At 41.1% G+C, this 7,463-nt stretch overlaps 1 pseudogene; it reads right to left on the reverse strand.

The window, feature by feature from the left end:
• Positions 1 to 1,113: 1,113 nt before the first annotated feature.
• Positions 1,114 to 5,723, reverse strand: LOC121169503 (annotated as a pseudogene).
• Positions 5,724 to 7,463: the final 1,740 nt, after the last annotated feature.

Genomic DNA, 7,463 nt, shown 5'->3' on the forward strand with positions numbered 1-7,463 from the left:
TGATTGCTTCACAGGAGTGGAGAGGGATGCTATAATGGTGTGTGGCTCTTCAAAGGGCAAAAGTACATAATGAGCTTTGCACTGCCATCAGCACAAAGAGACCGGGGAATTTGGGACAAAAATGTCTAAAAATGCTTTTCAGAAGGCTGACGTAATGGCCCAATCAGATAAATCCTCCCCATGCAAGCACTAGCATCCCATATGGGCATCAGTTCATGTCTAGGCTGCTTCACTTCCCATCCAGCTCCCTGCTTGTGGCCTTGGGAAAGCAGCAGAGGACAGCTCAAAGCCTTGAGACCCTGCCCCACACGTGGGAAACCTAGAGGAGGCTCTTTGCTCCTGGCTTCAGATTGGCTCAACTCCTGCCATTGCTACCATTTGAGGAGTGAACCAGTGGATGGAAAATCTTTCTGTCTCTCCTTATCTTTGTAAAATCCAACTTTCCAATAAGAATAAACAAAGCTCAAAATGAAAATGCTTTTTGGCAAAGCAAAAAAAAAAAAAAGTTGAGATTCACTGGACTGAGGGAATAATAAAGAACCTTTAATTTCAAGGCCAAATGTGGTCCTCAGAATGCCTTTTTCTGTCATGGTCTTCTATTTCTCTGGCCATTGCTGTGTTAAGCTGCAAAATAAGATTTTCCTAGGCAAAGTATCCTAGCTGAGTCATTTAGAGGGAGGTAGGTTGAAGGATGAAGAACAGTCTAAGATTTGTGAAGAGTGGCTGGCTAATAACCCAATTAGAATTTCAAAGGCTGAATCTGAGAACCTTAAATTAATTTGGTAAAGCAGCTTATCTTGCTAACACTCACCTCTGGATTTGCAAAATTTATAGTGTCTCTTTCTGCCTCAAGTTGCTTGAGAACACTCTAAATCAGACAAGGGCTTAGAATGATGTGTGCTTGGAGTCAGTGGTGCTATTTGGCTCCCCATCACATGGCTCAGGCATTTGATCTCTCACCGAATGCTCTTGCACTCTGGATGCCTCAGCTGAAATCTGACTTGCCGAGCAGGCTGTGCTAATGGGGGCAACTCAGCCCCTCAGAACCTACAAATTTCTGGCTCAGGAGCGGGGAAGGTGTTCCTCTCACTCCCCAGCGGTGATTCCAGAGCACTATTCTTCCACTTTCACATCAAAATCTGCAAAGGTAACAAGTGCTGGTGGAGAAAAGGAAATCATGTGCATTGTGGGTGGATCTGTAAATTAGTAGTCATTGTGGAAGATGGTGTGATAGTGTTGCAAATGATTAAGATTAGAACTATCGAGTGAACCAGGAGTCCCACTATTAGATACATAGATATATTTGTAATGAAATTTGTAATGAAATTTGTCTGTTGGAAAGATATCTGCACTCATATGTTTATTGCAGTGCTATTCACAATAGCCAAAAATGAAATGGACTTATATGTCTATCCACTGGTGAATGGGTAAAGCAAATATGATATATCTACACATGGAATACTACTCATGAAATCTTGTCCTTTGTGATGACATGGATGGGAATGGAAGTCATGATGTTAAGTGGAATAACAAACACAGAAAGACTAATATCACATGATTCAACCATGTAGAGAATTTAGGAGAGCCAATGCCATTGGAATAAAAAGAATGTTGGTTGATAGAGGCTGGGTAGCATAAGGAGAAGGGAAGAATGGGAAAAGGTTTATAAATGAGTACTAACTTAGAGTATATACATAAGTGTATGTGTATATATTGAGTGAGAGGGAATATTCCATCCACTGCTTTCCTCCCCAAATGCCTACAACGGCCAAGACTGAGGTTAGGCTGAGATTAGCTACCAGGAGCTTCATCCTAATCTTCTATATGGGTGACAAAGTCCCAAGTACCTGGGACATTGAAGCTCTGTTATTTTATTGCCTGGTAGGGGAATGAAGGTAACCATATTGCACATTTCAAAAATGCTAGAATGATTTTGAATGTTCTTACCACAGAAGTGATACATTTGCCCTGATTTTTAGATTTCATTATGTCTACATTTGCAGAAACATAATTTTTGTACCAATTAGAAATTTTAATGGTGGAAAAATAAATTTTAAAGCAAAACCTCCCAATTCTCTACTTTTTTGAAGCTCCTAGCAGCCATCAATACTGTATTTTCTTCTTGTAAGTTGTGATTGTCTACTCAAGACCGCACCAATAGATAACTGCCTCTTTCTGTTTCCAGCTCCATTCTCAAGTACTGATTTCTAGATCTCCACTCAGCACTTTGAAACCCAGTCTACAGTCTCCTGTTGGCAGTCAACACACTATCTTAAGAGTGCAAATTGGATCATGCCATTCCTTAAACCTTTCCAGTCCAGGATTAAAGCACATGTTACTCACTGTATGTGTCCTTGTTGTCCTTGTTGTTGGGCCACTATCCTCTAAAATCATGAACTAAGACACGAGACCACCCTGAGACTACATCCTTTCATCCTTCCACTTTGCTCCTTTACTCCTAGGATACTAGCCCTTCAACCTCATTGGAACTTGCAGTTCATAAATGTCATGTCACAGGAAGCAAATTCTCAGAGGGAGTTAAGTGTTAAGAATATTTATTAACAAGAGTCCTTGGGATAAATACCTGTGGAAAGAAAGGGAAGGAAACAGAATTGTGTAGAAGTCAGGGCTCTGTCACATCCTTAGTCAATTCCACATGGGAGGTCTGAAACTATAGTGCCGCTTTAGTGTTGTTTTGAGTTACGCCAGGATGGTTACTTATGCCACTTGAATGCCACTCGGGGAAGGGTGGGACTCCATATGACAGCTATTGACATGCATGTGGCAGTTTCTGAAGGGCTAGCAAGTACAGCTGAAGGCAGCCAATGACAGTATTTCTAGCAACTGTAAAGCAACCTGGGGGGCATAGCACCATGTCCACCACACCAAGTCCATCGGCCTCCTTTCTTTCTGTGTGTGTGTGTGTTTTTAAGATTTATTTACTTTTATTGGAAAGGCAGATCTACAGAGAGAAGGAAAGACAGAAAGATCTTCCCTCTGCTGATTCAATGCAAAAGTGGCTTTAATAGCCAGAACTGAGCCAATCCGAAGTCGGGTCTCTCATGTGGGTGCAGGGTCCCAATGCTTTGGGCCATCCTCTACTGCTTTCCCAGGCCACAAGCAGGGAGCTGGATGGGAGGTAGGGCAGCTGGAACATGAACTGGTGTCCATATGGGATCCTGGTATGTATAGGGCAAGGATTTAGCCAGTAGGCTACCACACACTTGGCCCCTTAATTTCTTTTTTATTTCCTTCCCTCCTTAGCACATACTCCAACTATGCTGAAGAACCCACAGATCCTTGTCTTAGTGTCTTTCTGTTAGCTAACCCAGGTAAAATTTACAGCCTTAAGTAACTTCAAGTAAACTTTTTTTCAAGATTTATTTATTTTTATTGGCAAGGCAGATCCACAGAGAAAAAAAGACAGAAAAAGATTCTCTAACTGCTGGTTCACTCCCCAAGTGGCCACAACAACTGGAGCTGAGCTGACCCAAATCCAGGATTTAGAAGCCTCCTCCAGGTCTTCTATGTGGGTGCAGGGTCCCAAGTCCTTGGGTTATCTTCCACTGCCCTTCAAGGTCGCAAGCAGGGGGCTGGATGGGAAGTAGAGCAGCTGGAACACGAACTGGTGCACATGTGGAATGTCACCACTTGGAGATGGAGGACCAATCTATTGAGCCATCATATTCGGCCCTCAAGTAAACATCTGCTCCATTCCTGCACCCAGGATTCTGAACTCAGAGAAAATCAAACCATTCACATGTACTCTAAACTGGACCGGATCCTCGGTGTTATGTATTAACCCAAATTTGTTTCCTTTGTCAGCATTCTTTCATTCAAAACTCCAGCTATTTCAGCTGTTCTGCAGATTTTTCAAGGCAATAAACTCTTCTCCTCTCCCCCCCCCACCCCCAATCTCCGGAACAGCTTCACCTTCTCTTCAAGAGAAAAATCACTGCCAGACCGTTTCTACAACTTATTGCCAAGAAACCTCTAGGCAGACAAGAGCTATTGATTCTACCTGCCAAACAACTTGTAAATCCTTTCTCATATTACTACTTCTCTATTTAGGGTCACAACCTTCTTATATTTGAAAGGCTGTCACTGTCTTCTAAATGACGTCCTTGACTCAAGATTGCGTTCAGTCCCAATGGAGAGAAACTCACATTTTCTTCTCCCTGCCTTCACACATGTTTTTCTGTGCCCAGAATATTTTTCTTTTTCACCAACCCTGGCAAATTTCTCCTTTCTGCTTGTGTCTCAGCTTATTTGACTTCTCAGTAAGAAGTTATTTGATTGTCAAACTAGATTACAAATCCTACATCTTTTCACAACATCCCAGTATTTCCTTTATTCATAGCACTTACATATCATGTATTATTTATTGCTGTGATAACACATCATCTCAAAACTTAGGGGCTGGAAAAACCAAACACATTTTTTAAGTGTGTGTGTGTGTTAAAGATCTATTTATTTTTGTTTGAAAGGTAGATCTAAAAAGAGAAGAGATAGAGAGAGAACCTATGAATGGATTTAAATTTTTTTGCATCAAAATAAAATAATCTTTTGAATCAGTACTGACTATGTGTTTTGTTATATATCTTAAATTTATACATTTCATATATGCTTTTAAAGTTTCAAGTAATAGAAGTTTCAAGTATAAAATTAACAAATTATGTACACAGCAGTGTTTGCAAGAGGAGATTTGAGCAGATCTTTCCCCCTGCACAAAGTATTATCAACACGAGAATGGGATGTTTTTTCTGACCTAGCTGTGTTTTTTATTAGAACTTAATAAAATTGACTGCTTCGGCTATGATATTGTTAATCAGAAACAATGTTATTTAGAGTATAACTTGTATTTTCTTCATGTTGTTAAGATCTCAATGGTTGCTTTTCTTCGAAGAGTTCAAAGACCATATCATGAAAATGCTATTGTTGGGCCCGGCATGATAATGTAGTAGTTAAAGTCCTTGCCTTGCATGTGCAGGAATCCCATATGGTCACAGGTTCTAATCCCAGCTGCTCCACTTCCCATCGAGCTCTCTGCTTTTGGCCTGGGAAGGCAGTCGAGGATGGCTCAAAGCCTTGGGACCCTGCACCCACGTGGGAGACCTGGAAGAAGCTCCTGGCTCCTGGTTTGGATTGGCTCAGCTCCAATCACTGAGGCTGCTTGGGGAATGAACCATTGGCCGGAAGATCTTCCTCTCTGTATATCTGACTTCACAATAAAAATTATAAATAAATCTTAAAAAAAAAAAAGAAAATGCTATTGTCCACAACAATCTGAAACATCTGCCATAGAACCACTGCCCACGCCTCTTCAACATCCTCAGGCCTCACCAGATGAGGCAGTGGTATGATGGATTTCTTCTTGGTGTCCCTAAAAAGCCTTTCCTCATATTGTAGGTTTCCTCATCCAGTTCCCTGTTGTTGGCTAAATAGTATTTCATGATCTGTCCTTTATCCCTTATAGCCCAACTGTTTGTATTTGTTGACTACAACTCAACTAGATAGTCTTACAAAGAGCTTGACAAAAATCAAATCCATCCTTTTATAGTCCATTGATTCTTTACCAGGTGCCTCTGCAATAATGACATACTCTGGTCAGTGGCCGAGGTACTGTAAGTAAAAAGGAATCCTATGTGTCTCTCTATAAGTGGATTCAAATTAATATTGAAGCAGAGTGGGTCATCGCAGGTGAAAGGTTGGAGTGTAGTCATCTTGCCATCACTGCCCCCTTTAATGCAATTTTTTGTAAACTTTTTGAAGTAATTCTGTATGCTTGACTCTAGCATCTAACCCTTTTCCTCCTTCCTTCCTGAGCAGGTCTTTCCTCTGCATACATTAAGCATATAGTCCAACATGCTTCCTGGTAATAACATATTCCTGATTTAATCTAATAGTCTGGAAAGTTATTAATGCATAGTTGAGGTTGTTTGGGGTTGGGGTGTGGTGGACAGTGGGAGGTCACATGGAGACACAAAGGCTGCTGTACTCGTTTCAGAAGATCAAGTGCACATTAATAACTTATTTATCCAAGTTTATTTATTTTTATTGAAAAAAAAAATTTACAGAGAGGAGAAACAGAGGTAAAGATCCTCTATCTGCTGGCTCACTCTGCAAATGGCTGCAATAGCCAGAGCCGAGCTGATCTGAAGCCAGGAGCCTCTTCTAACTCTCCCACATGGGTGCAGGGTTCCAACGCTTTGAGCCATGTCCCGATGTTTTCCCAGGCCACAAGCAGGGAGTTGGATCAGCAGTGGAGCAGCTGGGACACAAACTGGTGCTCATGTGGGATCCTGGCACTTGCAATCAGGGCATTAGCCAATTGAGCCATTGTGTCGGGGCCCCACATTCATAATTTTAAACAATTAAGCTAAAGTGTCATCAGAGGGCTGAAAGGAAGTAGTGATATATTAGGAAAAGCTCACGAAGGCGGCATTAATCCAGCCTACATGGAACTCTTTGGGACAAATGATTTGTTTTCTTCTACGAATAAATCACAAAGACTAAAAGAGAGGCACCATGAGATTAGAAGACAGTGCAAAGAATTGTTAACCAATTGTGATGTGTGGGACTTAGTTTTCCTAATTCAAATTCTATATAATACACATTGAAAATATGTGTAATCCATACTTGAGACTTCAAAAAATTTCTGCTTATTGTTTTAGGTGATGTATAGTTATGTTTTTCTTCTAAAATATTTTTTCCTTTTTTACAAAAGGTCTATCTATCTATCTATCTATCTATCATCTATCTATTATTTATTTGAATTGGAAAGGCAGAGTTGCAGAGTTGCACAGTGACCAGGAGCAGCAGGCTAATTTGGGACATCATCATTTTGAGTTACCACCCTATCCACGTATGACCCTCTGAAGACAATGCAGAAAGACAGGAGATATCTGTGGGAGGTTTTCATGGGCCAGGCCCAGGAATAGCTTCCAACAGGCTATCTATATGCTGTCGGTCAGAAGCCAGCCACACAGTCTTAACTAAACTTCAACAGAGGTTGAGAAATGTGTGCCTGGGAAAAGAAAGATGAAACATATGTCATGAGCACATAGTATGTTTCATACCAAAACAAGTTACTTTCGCTGCCCTGCTTCAGTCTATTCCTCTGTGGAAGGAGGATGATAGCAGCCTTACCTCACCGCTTTACTCTAAGTAGTAAAGGAGCTAGTTTCCCTGTAATGCTTTTAGAAAAGGTATTATATTAAGTGCGTAATTATTTTCAGTAATGTGCTTATTTATTTATTTACTTGGAGGCCTTGCCACATAGAGAAGCTTCTTGACAGCCAAAGAGAGTTGGTGAGGTAGTTTACTTGGCAAACAGAACAGATAGGCTGAGCAAAGGATAAAAAGGTTCTGTGAGCTGAGCTGTGTTCGGGTAGTAATGAGTGGGTGGTATGGAGGGAGGCCTGAAGAGGCAGACATCTGGAAAAGAAGATTGGAGATTGGCT

The sequence above is a fragment of the Ochotona curzoniae genome, unplaced genomic scaffold (assembly GCF_017591425.1).
Source record: "Ochotona curzoniae isolate NIBS_2020 unplaced genomic scaffold, NIBS_Ocur_1.0 scaffold_1852, whole genome shotgun sequence".
Lineage (NCBI taxonomy): Eukaryota > Metazoa > Chordata > Mammalia > Lagomorpha > Ochotonidae > Ochotona > Ochotona curzoniae.